Source organism: Entelurus aequoreus, linkage group LG09 (assembly GCF_033978785.1).
Source record: "Entelurus aequoreus isolate RoL-2023_Sb linkage group LG09, RoL_Eaeq_v1.1, whole genome shotgun sequence".
Taxonomy (NCBI): Eukaryota; Metazoa; Chordata; class Actinopteri; order Syngnathiformes; family Syngnathidae; genus Entelurus; species Entelurus aequoreus.
In genome coordinates this window covers 72,320,712-72,341,701 of record NC_084739.1, presented here as the reverse complement: position 1 = coordinate 72,341,701, position 20,990 = coordinate 72,320,712, and the positions used below count along the sequence as shown (strand labels likewise).

The 20,990-nt window shown below is 34.3% G+C and overlaps 1 protein-coding gene and 1 long non-coding RNA gene across 3 annotated transcripts in view; one reads left to right on the top strand and one right to left on the bottom strand.

Moving 5' to 3' along the window:
- LOC133657683 (uncharacterized) overlaps window positions 1–20,990 on the top strand; it is a 185,800-nt gene that overhangs the window by 6,644 nt on the left and 158,166 nt on the right. The window lies entirely within an intron of this gene.
- The window catches only part of cdh11 (cadherin 11, type 2, OB-cadherin (osteoblast)), a 242,862-nt gene that overhangs the window by 72,458 nt on the left and 149,414 nt on the right, over window positions 1–20,990 (bottom strand). Inside the window, exon 2 of the mRNA XM_062059301.1 lies at window positions 17,214–17,269. The gene's annotated coding sequence lies outside the window, so the exon portion shown is untranslated. The remainder of the gene's footprint in view (window positions 1–17,213; window positions 17,270–20,990) is intronic.

Here is a 20,990-nt window from a genome sequence, read left to right as displayed (position 1 = left end):
TTCTGTTTGTTCTTATATTCACATTGTATTCAGATGTCCATGCGTTCTCATTGTAATTTTTGTCATGTCCCTATGCTCTTTTTCTCACATTCTTTTCATTTTCTCATGCCATTTTGGTCATATTCTCATCTTCCTATGCCCATTTCCTTGTGTTTGTAGTCTCATTTTCTCATTTTCATTTCCGTATGTTCGCAGTGTCATTTTCTCACGTTAATTTCCTTATGTTCGTAGTCTCATTTTCTCATGTTCATTTTCTCACATTCTCAAGTTTGTAATCTCACTTGCTCATGTTCATTTTCTCATATTCCAATGCTCATTTTCTTGTGTTCTTATTCTGTTTTTTTTGCTCTCGTTGTTCATGTTCCCATCATTTTGTCATGTTTTTAATTCTCGTCTTCTCATGATTTTAGGATTTTCTCATGTTGTTGTTCTTGTTTTCCCATGTTCGTGTTCTCGTTTTCACATGTTCCTGAACTAGTTTTTCCCCAGATCCTTTTCGTTTTCTCATATCATCTTTTTTCTCATGACGTTTTGGTCATATTCTCATCTTCCTATGCCCATTTCCTTGTGTTTGTAGTCTCATTTTCTCATTTTCATTTCCGTATGTTCGTAGTCTCATTTTCTCACGCTAATTTCCTTATGTTCGTAGTCTCATTTTCTCATGTTCATTTTCTCACATTCTCAAGTTTGTAATCTCATTTGCTCAAGTTCATTTTCTCATATTTCAATGCTCATTTTCTTGTGTTCTTATTCTGTTTTTTTACTCTCGTTGTTCATGTACCTATCATTTTGTCATGTTTTTAATTCTCGTCTTCTCAAGATTTTCGGATTTTCTCATGTTGTTGTTCTTGTTTTCTCGTGTTTGCGTTCTCGTTTTCACATGTTCCTAAACTACTTTTTCCCCACATCATTTTCGTTTTCTCATATCTTTTTTCTCATGCCATTTTGGTCATATTCTCATCTTTCTATACCAATTTCTTTGTGTTTGTGGTCTCATTTTCTCATTTTCAGTTCCGTATGTTCGTAGTCTCATTTTCTCATGTTAATTTCCTTATGTTCGTAGTCTCATTTTCTCATGTTCATTTTCTCACATTCTCAAGTTTGTAATCTCACTTGCTCATGTTCATTTTCTCATATTTCAATGCTCATTTTCTTGTGTTCTTATTCTGTTTTTTTACTCTCGTTGTTCATGTTCCTATCATTTTCTCATGTTTTTAATTCTCGTCTTCTCATGATTTTCGGATTTTCTCATGTTGTTGTTCTTGTTTTCCCATGTTCGTGTTCTGGTTTTCACATGTTCCTGAACTAGTTTTTCCCCAGATCCTTTTCGTTTTCTCATAACATCTTTTTTCTCATGACGTTTTGGTCATATTCTCATCTTCCTATGCCTATTTCCTTGTGTTTGTAGTCTCATTTTCTCATTTTCATTTCCGTATGTTCGTAGTCTCATTTTCTCACGCTAATTTCCTTATGTTCGTAGTCTCATTTTCTCATGTTCATTTTCTCACATTCTCAAGTTTGTAATCTCATTTGCTCAAGTTCATTTTCTCATATTTCAATGCTCATTTGCTTGTGTTCCTATTCTGTTTTTTTACTCTCGTTGTTCATGTACCTATCATTTTGTCATGTTTTTAATTCTCGTCTTCTCAAGATTTTCGGATTTTCTCATGTTGTTGTTCTTGTTTTCTCGTGTTTGCGTTCTCGTTTTCACATGTTCCTAAACTACTTTTTCCCCACATCATTTTCGTTTTCTCATATCTTTTTTCTCATGCCATTTTGGTCATATTCTCATCTTCCTATACCAATTTCTTTGTGTTTGTGGTCTCATTTTCTCATTTTCAGTTCCGTATGTTCGTAGTCTCATTTTCTCATGTTAATTTCCTTATGTTCGTAGTCTCATTTTCTCATGTTCATTTTCTCACATTCTCAAGTTTGTAATCTCACTTGCTCATGTTCATTTTCTCATATTTCAATGCTCATTTTCTTGTGTTCTTACTCAGTTTTTTTACTCTCGTTTTTCATGTTCCTATCATTTTGTCATGTTTTTAATTCTCGTCTTCTCATGATTTTCGGATTTTCTCATGTTGTTGTTCTTGTTTTCTCGTGTTTGCGTTCTCGTTTTCACATGTTCCTAAACTAGTTTTTCCCCACATAATTTTCATTTTCTCATCTCTTTTTTCTCATGCCATTTTGGTCATATTCTCATCTTCCTATACCCATTTCTTTGTGTTTGTGGTCTCATTTTCTCATTTTAAGTTCCTTATGTTCGTAGTCTCATTTTCTCACGTTAATTTCCTTATGTTCGTAGTCTCATTTTCTCATGTTTATTGTTTATATTCTCACAGTCTCAGGTTTGTAATCTCATTTTCTCCTGTTCATTTTCTCATATTTCCATGCTCATTTTCTTGTGTTCTTATTCTGTTTTTTACTCTTGTTTTTCATGTTCCTATCATTTTCTCATGTTTTTAATTTTCGTCTTCTCATGTTTTTTCGGATTTTCTCATGTTGTTGTTCTTGTTTTCCCATGTTCGTGTTCTGGTTTTCACATGTTCCTGAACTAGTTTTTCCCCACATCATTTTCGTTTTCTCATATCATCTTTTTTCTCATGACATTTTGGTCATATTCTCATCTTCCTATGCCCATTTCCTTGTGTTTGTAGTCTCATTTTCTCACGTTAATTTCCTTATGTTTGTAGTCTCATTTTGTCATGTTCATTTTCTCATATTTCAATGCTCATTTTCTTGTGTTCTTATTCTGTTTTTTTACTCTCGTTTTGAATGTTCCTATCATTTTCTCATGTTTTTAATTCTCGTCTTCTCATGATTTTCGGATTTTCTCATGCTGTTGTTATTGTTTTTTAGTTTGTGTTTAGTTCGTGTTCTCGTTTTCACATGTTCCTAAACTAGTTTTTCCCCACATCATTTTCGTTTTCTCATATATTTTTTCTCATGCCATTTTGGTCATATTCTCATCTTCCCATGCCCATTTCCTTGTGTTTGTTGTCTCATTTTCTCATTTTCATTTCCGTATGTCCGTAGTCTCATTTTCTCACGTTAATTTTCTCATATTTCAATGCTTATTTTCTTGTGCTCTTATTCTGGTTTTTTTTACTCTCGTTTTTCATGTTCCTATCATTTTCTCATGTTTTTAATTCTCGTCTTCTCATGATTTTCGTTGTTTTTGTTTTCTCATGTTCGTGTTCTCGTTTTCTAAACTAGTTTTTCCCACATCGTTTTCGTTTGAAATTTCGTTCTTATCTGTGCTGTAAAGTTCAAATTTGAATGACAATAACAAGGAAGTCTAAGTCTCAGTTTTCTCATATCATCTTTTTTCTCATGCTATTTTGGTCATTTTCCCATGTTCCTGGGCTCATTTCCGTGTGTTCTTATTTCATTCGCTCTTTTCTCATGTTCTCATCGTTTTCTTATTCTTAATTTTCGCGTTCAAATTCTTGTTTCCTCATGCTCGCTTATCTCATGTTCCATATGTAATTTGATTGTCCTCATAATTACATGTGTTTATTTTTCTCTTGTTCTAATATTCTCACATTTTCTTGTTCCTAGAACATGAGAACAATGTCTTTGAATAGTCTAAATTCCTCATGTCTCTCTATACTGCAGTTCTCAATTTGTGTATGTTTTCCTTTTCCCCTCACGCTGTTCAATTCTCATTGTCTCGTGTTTCTTTTCTCATGTTGTCGCGTTTTAGAGTTGCCAGGTGTTAGTTGTGTTTGTGGTTATAAAAGGAGTGCCGTCTGTAAGCCACACTCCCAAAAGTTGTAATGAATGTTCCCTAAATTAGAAAACTAATTAACTCTCATTGTTTTCTCATGATCTCATTGGTGTCCTGATGACTTGCAGTTTGCGCTAAAGGATTACGGTATTTAGCAACTGGAACAATGACTTGGAGTTAATGGGAGCATTAGGAAAAGTTTGGTGGTGAAACATGAGAATGAGGACTGTAACACATTGATTGTTGTGTGGTGTGTCATTGTGTCGACGCCTGATGAGATGCGTCGAGGCAAACAATGCGTGCGGAATGAAAGGCGGACTCTTCCAGCACGCCTGCTAGTATTTTGCCCTTCTTGCCGCTGACCACGTCCGCTTTAACCACGCTGGCGCCTAATTAAGACGGCGCCATTCAAGCTGCGGGAGGACACACGAAGTGCAACATCAGCATGGAGGTGAATGTGTCCCACAGACACAATAATCCACTTGTGGAGGATGGATCAAAGGTCGTGTGTCAACATGAGGACTCCTCTTCACATCTTCTTCTTCCTACATGGTCTCATGTCACACTCTTTCTCATGTTCTCACTCTCACTTCTTCTTCTCGTATTCAATTGATCTCACGTCATTCAAGTGTTCTTGTGCCCTGAGTTGAGTTTTTCTATGTGTTTCTATTAGGGATGTCCGATAATATTGGAGTGCCGATATTATCGGCCGATAAATGCTTTAAAATGTAATATCGGAAATGATCAGTATCTGTTTCAAAATTATCGGTATCGGTTTCAAAAAGTAAAATTGATGACTCTTTAAAACGCCGCTGTGTACACGGACGTAGGGAGAAGTACCAATAAACCTTAAATGCACTGCCTTTGCGTGCCGGCCCAGTCACATGCAAGGCATACTTGGTCAACAGCCATGCAGGTCACACTGAGGGTGGCCCTGTAAACAACTTTAACACTGTTACAAACATGCGCCACACTGTGAACCCACACCAAACAAGAATGACAAACACCCTTCGGGAGAACATCCGCACAGTAACACAACATAAACACAACAGAACAAATACCCAGAACCCCTTGCAGCACTAACTCTTCCGGGACGCTACAATATACACCCCAACCACCTCAACCTCCTCATGCATGTCCCAAATTCCAAGCTGCTGTTTTGAGGCATGTTAAAAAAAATAATGCCCTTTGTGACTTCAATAATAAATATGGCAGTGCCATGTTGGCATTTTTTTTCCCCCATAACTTGAGTTGATTTATTTTGGAAAACCTTGTTACATTGTTTAATGCATCCAGCGGGGCATCACAACAAAATTAGGCATAATAATGTGTTAATTCCACGACTGTATATATCGGTATCAATTGATATCGGAATCGGTAATTAAGAGTTGGACAATATCGGAATATTCGGATAGCGGCAAAAAAGCCATTATCGGACATCTGTAGTTCCTATGATTTATTTGTTTTTGTTCTTATATTCACATTGTCCCATATTCTTGTATTCACATGTTCTTATTCTCATTGTTATCATGTTCCTTTGCTGGTTTTCTCACGCTTTGATCATTTTCTCACTATTTTTTTCCTCACACTGTTTTGGGCATATTCTCATGTTCCTACGCTAATTTCCTTGTGTTCTTATCCTCATTTTATCATGTTTTATTCTCATGATTTTACTCTCATTTTCTCATGTTCTTGTTCTCGTTCTCTTATATTCAAATCTTTGTTTATCGTGTTGCTTTTCTCATTTAGTCACAATTTAATCGTTTGTTCATATCACTTTTTTTCTCATGCTGTTTTGGTCATTTTCCCATGTTTCTATGTTCATTTCCTTGTGTTCTTATTCTCATTTTATCATGTTTTATTCTCATGATTTTACTCTCATTTTGTTGTTCTCTTATATTCAAATCTTTGTTTCTCGTGTTGTTTTTCTCATTTTGTCACAATTTAATCGTTTATTCATATCACTTTTTTTTCTCATGCTATTTTGGTCATTTTCCCATGTTTTTATGTTAATTTCCTTGTGTTCTTATCCTCATTTTATCATGTTTTACTGTCATGATTTTACTCAAATTTTCTCATGTTCTGTTCTCTTATATTCAAATCTTTGTTTCTCGTGTTCTTTTTGTCATTTTGTCACAATTTAATCGTTTGTTCATATCACTTTTTCTCATGCTATTTTGGTCATTTTCTCATGTTCCTATTCTCATTTTATAATTGGCCCTTTGAGACATTTGCGATTAAGGGCTATATAAATATTTTTTGATTGGTTGGTTGATGTTTCTGTTCTATATTTTTATTGTCATTATTTTGCTCTCGTTTACTCATGCTGTTGTTTTTGTTTTCTTATGTTCTAATTCTCGTTTTCTCATGTTCTTTTTCTCATTTTATCACATTCTCACGTTTTCTGATGTTCCTATTAGGGCTGCGAATCTTTGGGTGTCCCACGATTCGATTCTAAATCAATTTTTTTCGATTCAACGCGATTCTCGATTCAAAAACGATATCTTCCCGATTCAAAAGGATTCTCTATTCATTCAATACATAGATTTCAGCAGGATCTACCCCAGTCTGCTGACATGCAAGCAGAGTAGTAGATTTTTGTAAAAAGCTTTTATAATTGTAAAGGACAATGTTTTATCAACTGATTGCAAAAATTTACATTTGTTTTAACTATTAAATGAACCAAAAATATGACTTATTTTATATTTGTGAAAATATTGGACACAGCGTGTTGTCAAGCTTATGAGATGTTCATTTTTTTTATTTTTTATAAATGTCTAATGATAATGTCAATGAGGGATTTTTAATCACTGCTATGTTGAAATTGTAACTAATATTGATACTGTTGTTGATAATATTCATTTTTGTTTCACTACTTTTGGTTTGTTCTGTGTCGTGTTTGTGTCTCCTCTCAATTGCTCTGTTTGTTGCAGTTCTGAGTGTTGCTGGGTCGGGTTTGGTTTTGGAATTGGATTGCATTGTTATGGTATTGCTGTGTATTGTTTTGTTGGATTGATTAACAAAAAAATAAAAAAAATAAAATAATAATAATAATAATGAAAATAATAATAAATAAATAAAAATAAAAAATCGTTTAAAAAAAAAAAGAGAATCGATTCTGAATCGCACAACCTGAGAATCGCGATTCGAATTTGAATCGATTTTTTCCCACACCCCTGGTTCCTATGCTCATTTCATCATGTTCATATTCTAATGTTTTAGCTCTTGTTTTATCAACTTCTTATTCACATTTTGTCATGTTCCTATAATTTTTTTTGTGTTATCTTTTGATTTTTTCACGTTTATATCATTTTCTCAGGTTTTTATTCTTGTTTTTCTGATGTTCTCATGTTCTTATTTTCTCATGTTCATTCTCATGCAATTTTGGTCATTTCCCCATGTTTGTATGTTCATTTCCTTGTGTTCTTATTCTCATTTTCTCATGTTTTACTCTCATTTTCTCATGTTTTTGTTCTCCTTTTCTCATGTTCTTATTCTCGTTCTCTAATACTCGAATCGTTTGTTCATATCACTTTTTTTCTCACGCTATTTTGGTCATTTTCCCATGTTTCTATGTTCATTTCCTTGTTCTATTTTGGCTTTTTCATGTTCATATTTTTTTCTCATTCTCCCCTCCCTCCCCTCATGTTCCTATCGTTTTCTTATTCTCGTCTTCTCCTATTCTTATTTTTGTTTTCCCATGTTCCTATTGTTTTCGTATTCACATTTTCTCATCTTCTCGCTCTTGTTTCCCATGTTCTCATGCTCACGTTTCTCATGCCCTGTATCTCATTTGATTGTTCTCATATTTGCGCAATGGGTTCCAAATAATAACAAATAAATGACTGCTTCAGCACTGGAAAATGAATATTAATCTTATCTACGTGGGAGATGAGGCGTTTTTGAGAAGGTTGAGAGGTCAGAGCAGATGTTCTCTCAATGTAGTTGAAGTTAGAAGAGGAGAGGCGACCGGACAAAGCGACAATGAGTTGGAGAAGAAATGAAGGAGCTCAGCCTCAGTCAGCGAGGACGACGATGGGTGACGGGGTGCATTAGTTCGAAGGGAAGCGATGGCGTCTGGAAATGATTTTAGCCGAAAGGAAAAATAAAATGCCTCGGATTCTTTGGGGCTCGCAGAGCAGGACAAACAGCCGCAAGGAAACCAAAGTACATGGAAAAAATAACATATTTCTGTCTATGTGTGTGTGTAAGTGATGTGTGTGTGATTGCAGAGTGTAACAAAAGCCGCTGGCTCAGCATAAAGACACGCTGATTATTCGCGAAAGGAAACAACTTCTGTGGTTTCTGATCAGAGGTCCTCCCCGCCACCAGGGGGCCTCGTCTCCTCTGGTTTATCCACACACATTATTTTCACTCTCATCTCCAGATACCGAAAGTCCACAATTCCTCATTAAAAAAAGTGATGATTTTAGGGCCACATGAGGGCCCTCAGAGGACCGCCTAACCTGCTCAGTGGCCTTGTGGTTAGAGTGTCCGCCCTGAGATCGGTAGGTCGTGAGTTCGAACCCCGGCCGAGTCATACCAAAGACTATAAAAATAGGAGCCATTACCTCCCTGCTTGGCACTCAGCATCAAGGGTTGGAATTGGGGGTTAAATCACCAAAAATGATTCCCGGGCGTGGCCACCGCTGCTGCTCACTGTTCCCCTCACCTCCCAGGGGGTGAACAAGGGGATGGGTCAAATGCAGAGGACAAATTTCACCACACCTAGTGTGTGTGACAATCATTGGTACTTTAGCTTTTAACTTAACTTAGCCTATAACAGCCAGTATTTATGCATTTCAATGCATTATTGTTACACAATTGCCGATGCATTTTGATTATTACTTTTTTTCAATGTACAAGGTGGTAGAAAGCTTGCTTTGAAATTATTAGCAGATATTTATTTTTATTTTGACAATTTATTTTGGAATATATGTTAAATTTTTGGTATGATCAGATGCAATTACAATTTCAAATACATGACATTTTATGGCTGTTTACGACCCCCCTCCCTTAGAATCAGCTGTTGCCATGTAATTAGGGAAAGTCCAAATTATAGAGGCGGCGTACAGTCTTTCGTCAGAGCGTGGAACACTGTACAAGGGTACAGATGTACACGTTTCTCCTCACTGAGCCAAATTGAATTCTGTCTGTTTGATTCATTGCTTCTTGTCTTGTTTAATATATGTCATCAGTTTGAACCTGACAATGATCGTGAACGATAGGCAAAATTCCCCCCAAATAGTGCAGTTCCCCTTTAAGCTCCCAATCTGGGAGTTCTGGAGTTGGGTGCGTGTGTTTTACAGTTATAAACGGTCCACCCCAGCAAAAATAGGTCAATTAAGTCATAAAATAAAGGAGCAGATTGAGTTTTCACTGGCAGAACTCAAATGTCTGCAGCTATAAATGAACGGTATCCTAGTGAGACACTATTATATGGCGGGCGAGGGGGTCCCCGCTACTAAATGCTAATTGTGTGTGTGTGTGCGTGTGTGTGTATAGAAAAAAGCATGGCTTCACACTCTCCTCGTGAAAAAGCGTGAATTATTGCGCCTCGTTGGAGCGGCGAAGTGGCCGTTAAGCGGCGTCCAGCGGGGCGTCCGTTCATCTTATTACCAAAAAAGGGGGGCCGGAAGGGGGTCTGAGTGTGACGCGGCAGGTGGAAACTGTTGTGAGCGCCGACATGACTGGAGAGGAACCACGCTGAATATGAAACAGAGTGGGATATCACACAGAAATCCCTTCTTTCCCTCCCCTGCAGAGAAAAGAGTTAATCCTCCCGGGCTTACATTTGTTCTCCTCTCTGCTGGTGTATTCTTCTTCTATCTGACATCTTTGACTCCTGTGTGCTCTAACCCGTCAGCCATATTTGAACAGGCGCCTTCCTCATCCCCGAGCAATCCCAGCATGCTCTTTTCAATCTTCTGTTTTGAATATTACACGTCGAGTTTTACCCAAAACAGACCAAGTACATTTGCCGCACCAGGAAATAACACGTATAGTAGGGGGGGTCCCAAAAAAAAAAAAAAATTTTTTTTTTTTAAGGAACCTCGATTCCTTTTTGGAACGATTTATAATTGATTTTAAAAAATGTATGTAATTTTCTTTTGCAACATTTAAAAATGAGCTGATTATGATAACCACTTAATTTGCTATCATGACATTAAGTTGCAGTTGCAATTCCACGCTAGATGGCAGTAGTGTATAGTTCATGTTGTTTTTAAAAAAATGTTTTATTGCGCCCTAAATGTTAACACTCGGGGTGTTAAAAAAAAAAAATTAAAAAAATAATATATATTTTTTAAATATTTTATTTTATACATTTTTTATTCACTTTTTTTTAATGTTATCTGTGTTGGCCCTGCGATGAGGTGGCGACTTGTCCAGGGTGTACCCCGCCTTTCGCCTGAATGCAGCTGAGATAGGCTCCAGCAACCCCAAAAGGGACAAGCGGTAGAAAATGGATGGATGGATGGATGACAACCATTAATTTGCTATCATGACATTAAGTTGCAGTTGCAATTCCAAGACGCTAGATGGCAGTCGTGATAGTTCATGTTGTTTTTTTGTTGTTTTTTGTTGCGACCTAAATGTTAACACTCGGGGTGTCAAAAAAATACATAAATACGATTTTCAGAATATACGCGATTCTTAAAAGATTTTAAAAAATATTGAATTTTTTAAAATTTATTTTATGAAATTTTTCATATTGTTGATGTATACAGACCAGGGGTGTCCAACTAATTTTAGATATGCGATATACATGTTACTGATTAGCATTAGCCATTTTACGTGACGACTTGAGATTAAGTGTTGAGAGATTTGCTGATAATGGTCTGAACTTAAATATTTGTTTGGCTTTAGAGGCATATTTGTTTTCCAATCAGTGTTGGTGGAAGTCCAAATTGTTCCACGTGTGTGTGATTTTCAAGAAACTTGAGTTTCAAATTGAGGTACTGAACAACGAGAACTGATGTAAACACCATGACATCATAGTTCTAACTTACATGGAAAGTTCTCCATGTGCAAAGCGTGCCAGCGCGTACTGTGGTGGTAACTTACCAGCTTTCTTCTTGTCTTGAACGCACCGTCTGCCGATTGGACATTTAACCTCACGACCCCCCTGTCTCAGCATCTATCTTATAAAAGCAGGCATTCATCTGGACGACCTATTCTGTCACCGTGACAACCCGTTAGCACAGCAAAGCGACAAAAGACGTTGTGTGTGTGTGGGGGGGGGGGGGCGACAACAAATGTTTGGTTTTCTCTGAATTTGTGTTCATTCCTCCCTCTCTCTGGCGTCTGATTTAACGTAGAAGTTGGTGGCAGTAAGTGTGGAAAACTTTATTAAAAATAAATTATATATACATACACACACACACACACACACACACACACACACACACACACACACACACACACACACACACACACACACACACACACACACACACACACATATGTATATATATATATATATATATATGTATATATATATATATATATATATATGTATATATATATATATATATATACATATATATATATGATAACACTTTAGTATGGGGAATACATATTCACCATAAATTATTTGCTTATTAACATGCAAATTAGTAACATATTGGCTCTTAATTTGTCATTATTAAGTACTAATTAATGCCTTACTCTATTATTCAACCTGTAAGCCATTAACTAAGAGTCTTCCCTCAATAATCTTTAATTATTGCTTATTAGTAACCCTAACCCTTATGTTCCCCTAGTGTCCAAATACATCTAAATGAAGTCTTTGTTACTTTAATAAGCAACTAATTAATGGTGAATATGTTCCCCATACTAAAGTGTTACCATATATATATATATATATATATATATATATATATATATATATATATATATATATATATACATACAGTATATATATATATATATATATATATATATATATATATATATATATATATATATATATATATATATACATACAGTATATATATATATATATATATATATATATATATATATATATATATATATATATATACACATACAGTATATATATATATATATATATATATATATGTATATGAATATCTAACGATATATATCTATTCATAGATTTTATATATATATATATATATATATATATATTAGGGGTGTGGGAAAAAATCGATTCGAATTTGAATCGCGATTCTCACGTGCGATTCAGAATCGATTCTCATTTTAAAAAAATCTATTTTTTTATTTATCCATTTATTTTATTGTATTTATTTATTGTATTTATTTATTTATTTATTTATTTATTTATTTATTTATTGATTTATTTTTATTATTTTATTTTATTTTTTATTTTTTTAAATTAATCTATCCAACAAAACAATACACAGCAATACCATAACAATGTAATCCAATTCCAAAACCAAACCCGACCCAGCAACACTCAGAACATATTGTTGTCTTGGATTTACATTTGTGTGTTTACATTTTTGCAATCAGTTGATAAAACATTGTCCTTTACAATTATAAAAGCTTTTTACAAAAATCTACTACTCTGCTTGCATGTCAGCAGACTGGGGTCGATCCTGCTGAAATCTATGTATTGAATGAATAGAGAATTGTTTTGAATCGGGAAAATATAGTTTTTGAATCGAGAATCGCGTTGAATCGGAAAAAATCGATTTTGAATCGAATCGTGACCCCAAGAATCGATATTGAATCGAATCGTGGGCCACCCAAAGATTCGCAGCCCTAATATATATATATATATATATATATATATATATATATATATATATATATATATATATATATATATATATATATATATATATATATATATATATATATATATATATATATATATATATATATATATGCGTATATATATATATATATATATATATATATATATATATATATATATATATATATATATATATATATATATTCGTAGATATATGTATACACATGTATACATTTATCATATACATACATTTGAATATATGTACATTATATATATATACACATACTGTACGTATGTATGTATGTGTGTATATATATATACACACACATACACGTACGCACGTATGTGCGTATATATGTATGTATGTATATGTGTCAGCTATAAACAACGAACCTCTTCACTATATTCTAAAACAGTAATCCTCGCCTGCACAGCGGCAAATACCATGTTTCTTTCAAGGATCATTATCACTGGAGGACCAGGGGACGAGGAATATCTAAACATTCTGCACTACACACCGTAGGACGACACAAGAAGCCATGCTAACCACTAAGCTAGAGCTCTTGAATGTAAACAAGGAGGGGACGCATTGATACAAATATCGACTGGAACGATACCAATATAGTATCGGTATTTGGCGGTTACTACATTGGTGAGATCGATATTTTTTTTTAGGAGCCCTTGTAACCCATTTTGAAATAGGTCTATTGTCATTTATATGCCAAATTATGTATCGTTATTGCAGGATTTTAGGCCTGGTAAGATAAATCCAACTAATGTTGCAATCTTAAGTTTGGTCACTTATTCAAGATGGAAACAAAAAAGTGATTTATTATAATTGTCCTATGGACTCAATATGCAGTGTTTCCCACACATTCATTTATTTGTGGCGGCCCGCCACGAAAGAATTACGTCCGCCACAAATAAAATAAAATGAAAACTTTTTTTTTTGTCCTGTCCAGCTTCTCAGGCAAATCATATAGTTGATGTAGATGCCCATATAGGCTGTTCAGATTTACTTTACAAAAGAGAAGTGTAGGATACTTCTCTTGTTGCCTTATTTGTATTTGACCACTACTGTTTTCTGTTTATTTGTTACTGACTGTGGCAGGACACCTCTGCCTCTGTTTCACTTTATGTTGCTGGTAAATAATATGGTTGTAGTAGTAGGCTAAAGTTAAATTATTTAGTATGCACTAATTAAAGGGGCAGAGCTTTAAGAGACATTTTAGCTTTTATATTTTATAAGATATATTTTTTGTAAGAACCACAATTAATAAATATATTTCAGTGAATAACTTATTGTTCAAATCTGTATACAAATATGTACATAAAGTGTTGTAGTTATATTGTAAAATGGATGGATGGATGGACGTTTAAAACAAAACTGTTATTATTAATTAGTAAGTTTACATTTTTTGAGCCTTTTTGGAGAAAATCATATCATTGTAGTAAATTATGCAAAAACTCGATGATGTCATGGTGACCACGCCCATAGCCACGCCCATAAACACACACGCCCCCACCGCCACAGGTATCTTGGCAGTTTATGGGAAACACTGATATGATTAATCGTGGGAAATAATTGAATCCTTCTACAGCCCTATATATACTGTATATGACATAATCGTCATGTTTTGTTCAGATAGTTGAGCATAGGTGTGGACTTGATGACTTTTCGCGATCCTTCGGTCTGTCGCCTGTCGCTAAATATGAGCACTTCCCCGGCCAGCTCCGGCAGCCATTAGCGTCACAAATGTGACAGTGACGCGCGTCTGGCAGGCGTGATAAGCGGCAGGTGTTGTTGTTATGATTATTAGTGAGAGAGGAGTCCTGCGGCAGCCCAGGTAGGTTTGAATGCCCTCCACCCGTATTGATTAGGCTGCAGGCTGACTGATGGAGAGCGAGATACGGGAGAGCGCACATCAATACAAAACCTCTGGCCCAGCTTTAGAGCACACAGAGAGAGGAATGCATTCTACTTTATTCGCCAAAGCTGCAGCAAAAAAATAAAATAAATAAAAAACAGGTTTTGGAGCTTTGCGACTTCATGCCATCACTCAAAAATGTGATTTGATTTTTTTTTTTTAATTCCCAGCGGGACATTCTGTGCCGTTAGCTTGTAAAAAAAAAAAAAAAAAAAGAAAAAAAACGGTCTTAAAATAAACTGATCTGATAATACAAATATTGAACGTCAAGGAACTTTATTTCATGTTTTGTACGAGGGGACTCGTTTGAGGGAAAGGACTTTTAAAAAAAAAGAAAAAAGAAAGAGAAGCAACACCAGTGAGTTTTTCATACGGAATCAAATGGTAAATTGTAGAGAAGTCCGATAATGGCTTTTTTGCCGAAAACTGCTAAACACTCTCTCCACACTTATCCATGTTTAGCACATTTTAGCTGCTTGATACTTCTGATTGACTAAAAAACTTTAGGGAGGTCGTCACTGAAATAAACAAGGTAGGAGTCAAATTTTTACGGACTCTTAATAACCAATTAGATTATTAATTATGTATCAATTTTATTATTATATGTACTCATATAAATATGTATATATGTATGTGTATGTATATGTATATGTATATATGTATGTATGTATGTATGTATGTATGTATATATGTATACATGCATATGTATATATGTATGTATATAAGTATATGTATATATATGTATGTATATGTGAATGTATATGTATGTATATATGTATGTTTGTATGTATAAATGTATATATGTATGTATGTATATATGTATACATGCATATGTATGTATGTATGTATATAAGTATATGTATGTATATGTATGTAAATATGTATGTTTCTATGTATAAATGTATGTATATATGTATGTTTGTATGTATATATGTACAAAGTATACGTATGTATATGTATGTTTGTATGTATGTGTATATATGTGTATATACATATATATATATACACATATATACACATATATATATATATATACACATACATACAATCATACATATACATATGTATACTTTGTACATATATACATACAAACACATATATATATATATATATATATATATATATATATATATATATATATATATATATATATATATATATATATATATATATATATATATATATATATATATATGTATATACATACACATATATATACCTATAGATGTATTAGGGCTGCAACTAACGATTGATTTGATAATCGATTAATCTGTCGATTATTACTTCGATTAATCGATTAATAATCGGATGGAAGAGACAAACTACATTTCTATCCTTTCCAGTATTTTATTGAAAAAAAAAACAGCATACTGGCACCATACTTATACTTAATCACTGCTATGTTGAAATCGTAACTAATATTGATACTGTTGTTGATAATATTCATTTTTGTTTCACTACTTTTGGTTTGTTCTGTGTCGTGTTTGTGTCTCCTCTCAATTGCTCTGTCTATTGCAGTTCTGAGTGTTGCTGGGTCGGGTTTGGTTTTGGAATTGGATTGCATTTTTATGGTATTGCTGAGTATTGTTTTGTTGGATTGATTAATTAAAAATAAAATAAAATAAAAATGAATAAATAAAAAAAATTAGATTTTTTTGAAAATGAGAATCGATTCTGAATCGCACGACGTGAGAATCGCGATTCGAATGGATTTTTCCCCACACCCGTAGTATATATGTATATGTGTATGTATGTATATGTACATATATATATATATATATATATATATATATATATATATATATATATATATATATATATATATATATATATATATATATATATATATATATATATATATATATATATGTGTATGTATATATGTGTATGTATATGTATATACGTATGTATGTATATATATATATATATATATGTATGTATGTATGTATGTATGTATATGTGTACATGTAGTTACTTTGTATGCAGTCGGCTTTCGGCCCCCGGCCAAATTTCTTAAGCCCAATGCGGCCCCCCAGTCAAAAAGTCTGGACCCCCTTTATCTAAAGTGTGATGTAGAATGAAATGTTGCAGTTGAGACGGTCCACTCGACATAAAAGTAGGACTCATGATGAAGAATCCAGTCTGTATACATTTATGACTGCAATTATGGATGAGCGAGCGTCTTTCCAAGGAAATGTGCGTGTGATTGATGGCCAACAAAATAGCTTGTGACATTTTAGCCCGTAAACGCAGCCTGGATCCATTTAGGGTTTGAAGTTTGGGAACGGCTGCTTTCTAGACGTTCAAAAACTTCCCGCTCGCTATTCTCCCTTCTTCTCGCCTGCATTTGAAGGATTAGAACGCGCCGCGCTCTGAAATCGTCTCGTCGGCCTGCCAGCCTGTGATAAGCACTCCCAGGATCGATTAGATCTACCTTTTTTTTTTTTCCCCCCTTAATCTATTCGACTCCGGCAGGCTCGGGCAAAGGAGACGCGACTCTGCTGCAGCGTCACCAGAGGGCGGACCTTGTTTTATTCTTTGTTTTCCCACCTAAGATCATATAACGTCCGCCTTTTACAAGTCCTCGCCGCATGCACGTCCTTCCAGTTCGTTTTGGGTGAAGGACGAATGGCGGCAAAAAGGAAAATGGCCTCCTTTCAGTCGTCGCTTTCACTCAGGCTGCGAGTGAGGGAGGAGGCAGGTTTAACGGAATGCTAAACGGGCTGGGGGCCCGACGCGTCAACGTCACTTCGCGGGCCTTCTGGTTGAACATGTTTAGAAACAGAGGGGTAAAAATGGCGGGGCGCACCTTTAGCTCGTTACTGGCGTCACATCCAATGAAGCTCCTCTTTACTCGCTGACTGCCTGAGGAGAGAAGAAGAAGAAAAAGAGGGAGTTAACCTTTTTTGCGTCCATCAACACGTCAATGCTCGACTGTAATTAGGTCTGGGCGATATGGCCTTTTTTTAATACCTCGATATTTTTAGGCCATGTCACGATACACGATATATATCTCCATATTTTGCTTTAACCTTGAATGAACACTTGATGCATATAATCACAGCAGTATGATGATTCTATGTGTCTACATTAAAACATTCTTCTTCATACTGCATTAATATATGCTCATTTTAAACTTTCACGCAGAGAGGGAAATCACAACTAAGTCAATTGACCAAAAGTGTATTTATTAAACAGTTATTAAGCAGTGGCACAAACATTCATGTCATTTCCAAAACAGAAAGTGCAAGATTGTCAGAGACATTTTAAAACAAGCTATGAGTGCACTTTTGTGCATGATGTCACTAAGATGACATATCAAAACTGCAACATTTACAAACAGCTGAGAAACAATAATCAAAATAAGTATGGTGCCAGTATGCTTTTTTTCCCAATAAAATACTGGAAAGGATAGAACTGTAGTTTGTCTCTTTTATCAGATTATTAATCGATTAATCTAAGCAATAATCGACAGATTAATCGATTTTCAAATTAGTTGTTAGTTGCAGCCCTAAATGTCACTAAGATGACATATCAAAACAACACTAAATTGAAGTGCACTTTTTGTACAGAACGCCACTACAATAGTTTAAAACAAATAAAGTGCATTTTTGTGCATAATGTCAATAGGGCTGCAACAATTAATCAATTAAAATCGATTATAAAAATAGTTGGCGATTTATTTAGTCATCGATTCGTTGGATCTATGCTATGCGCATGCGCAGAGGGTCCTTTTTTTAATTTTATAAACCTTTATTTATAAACTGCAACATTTACAAACAGCTGAGAAACAATAATCAAAATAAGTATGGTTCCAGTATGCTGTTTTTTTCCAATAAAATACTGGAAAGGATAGAACTGTAGTTGGTCTCTTTTATCCGATTATTAATCGATTAATCGAAGCAATAATCGACCGATTAATCGATTATCAAATTAGTTGATAGTTGCAGCCCTTGATGTCACTAAGATGACATATCAAAACAACACTAAATTGAAGTGCACTTTTTGTACAGAACGCCACTACAATAGTTTAAAACAAATAAAGTGCATTTTTGTGCATGATGTCACTAGGGCTGCAACAATTAATCGATTAAAATCGATTATAAAAATAGTTGGCGATTAATTTAGTCATCGATTCGTTGGATCTATGCTATGCGCATGCGCAGAGGCTCCTTTTTTTTTTTTATAAACCTTTATTTATAAACTGCAACATTTACAAACAGCTGAGAAACAATAATCAAAATAAGTATGGTGCCAGTATGCTGTTTTTTTTCAATAAAATACTGGAAAGGATAGAACTGTAGTTGGTCTCTTTTATCCGATTATTAATCGATTAATCGAAGTAATAATCAACAGATTAATCGATTATCAAATTAGTTGTTGGTTGCAGCCCTTGATGTCACTAAGATGACATATCAAAACAACACTAAATTGAAGTGCACTTTTTGTACAGAACGCCACTACAATAGTTTAAAACAAATAAAGTGCATTTTTGTGCATGATGTCACTAGGGCTGCAACAATTAATCGATTAAAATCGATTATAAAAATAGTTGGCGATTAATTTAGTCATCGATTTGTTGGATCTATGCTATGCGCATGCGCAGAGGCTCCTTTTTTTTTAATTTTTTTATAAACCTTTATTTATAAACTGCAACATTTACAAACAGCTGAGAAACAATAATCAAAATAAGTATGGTGCCAGTATGCTTTTTTTCCCAATAAAATACTGGAAAGGATAGAACTGTAGTTTGTCTCTTTTATCAGATTAATTAATCGATTAATCGAAGCAATAATCGACAGATTAATCGATTTTCAAATTAGTTGTTAGTTGCAGCCCTTAATGTCACTAAGATGACATATCAAAACAACACTAAATTGAAGTGCACTTTTTGTACAGAACGCCACTACAATAGTTTAAAACAAATAAAGTGCATTTTTATGCATAATGTCAATAGGGCTACAACAATTAATCGATTAAAATCGATTATAAAAATAGTTGGCGATTAATTTAGTCATCGATTCGTTGGATCTATGCTATGCGCATGCGCACAGGCTCCTTTTTTTTTTATAAACCTTTATTTATAAACTGCAACATTTACAAACAGCTGAGAAACAATAATCAAAATAAGTATGGTTCCAGTATGCTGTTTTTTTCCAATAAAATACTGGAAAGGATAGAACTGTAGTTGGTCTCTTTTATCCGATTAATAAACGATTAATCGAAGTAATAATCGACAGATTAATCGATTTTCAAATTAGTTGTTAGTTGCAGCCCTTGATGTCACTAAGATGACATATCAAAACAACACTAAATTGAAGTGCACTTTTTGTACAGAACGCCACTACAATAGTTTAAAACAAATAAAGTGCATTTTTGTGCATGATGTCACTAGGGCTGCAACAATTAATCGATTAAAATCGATTATAAAAATAGTTGGCGATTAATTTAGTCATCGATTCGTTGGATCTATGCTATGCGCATGCGCAGAGGCTCCTTTTTTTGTTTTTTTTATAAACCTTTATTTATAAACTGCAACATTTACAAACAGCTGAGAAACAATAATCAAAATAAGTATGGTGCCAGTATGCTTTTTTTCCCAATAAAATACTGGAAAGGATAGAACTGTAGTTTGTCTCTTTTATCAGAATATTAATCGATTAATCGAAGTAATAATCGACAGATTAATCGATTTTCCAAATTATTTGTTAGTTGCAGCCCTTAATGTCACTAAGATGACATATCAAAACAACACTAAATTGAAGTGCAGTTTTTGTACAAAACGCCACTACAATAGTTTAAAACAAATAAAGTGCACTTTTGTGCATGATGTCACTAGGGCTGCAACAATTAATCGATTAAAATCGATTATAAAAATAGTTGGCGATTAATTTAGTCATCGATTTGTTGGATCTATGCTATGCGCATGCGCACATGCTCCTTTTTTTTGTTTTTTTTATAAACCTTTATTTATAAACTGCAACATTTACAAACAGCTGAGAAACAATAATCAAAATAAGTATGGTGCCAGTATGCTTTTTTTCCCAATAAAATACTGGAAAGGATAGAACTGTAGTTTGTCTCTTTTATCAGATTATTAATCGATTAATCAAAGTAATAATTGACAGATTAATCGATTATCAAATTAGTTGTTAGTTGCAGCCCTATATGTCATTAAGATGACATATCAAAACAACACTAAATTGAAGTGCACTTTTTGTACAGAACGCCACTACAATAGTTTAAAACAAATAAAGTGCACTTTTGTGCATGATGTCACACAAGATATTTCAATAACTGTCAAATAAAAATGAGATGCATAATAGGAAATCAAACAGTGTATGTCCTTCACTATGTGGTAGGTTCCTGCGGACGTTATCTCCTTCTGTTGTTGACTATTTTTTTCATACGGTGTTGATCTGGAAATAGTTGCTTCGGCATTTTGTGGGTGTGGCACCGAACGGAGATGTTGACATGCAGAGTTTCAAGCTATCTTCATTCTCTAGCGGGTGACTTTTCAAATGATGCTACATATTAGCAGTAATGCTACTTTTTGTACCAACGCTTTTGCCCCACACGTGACAAA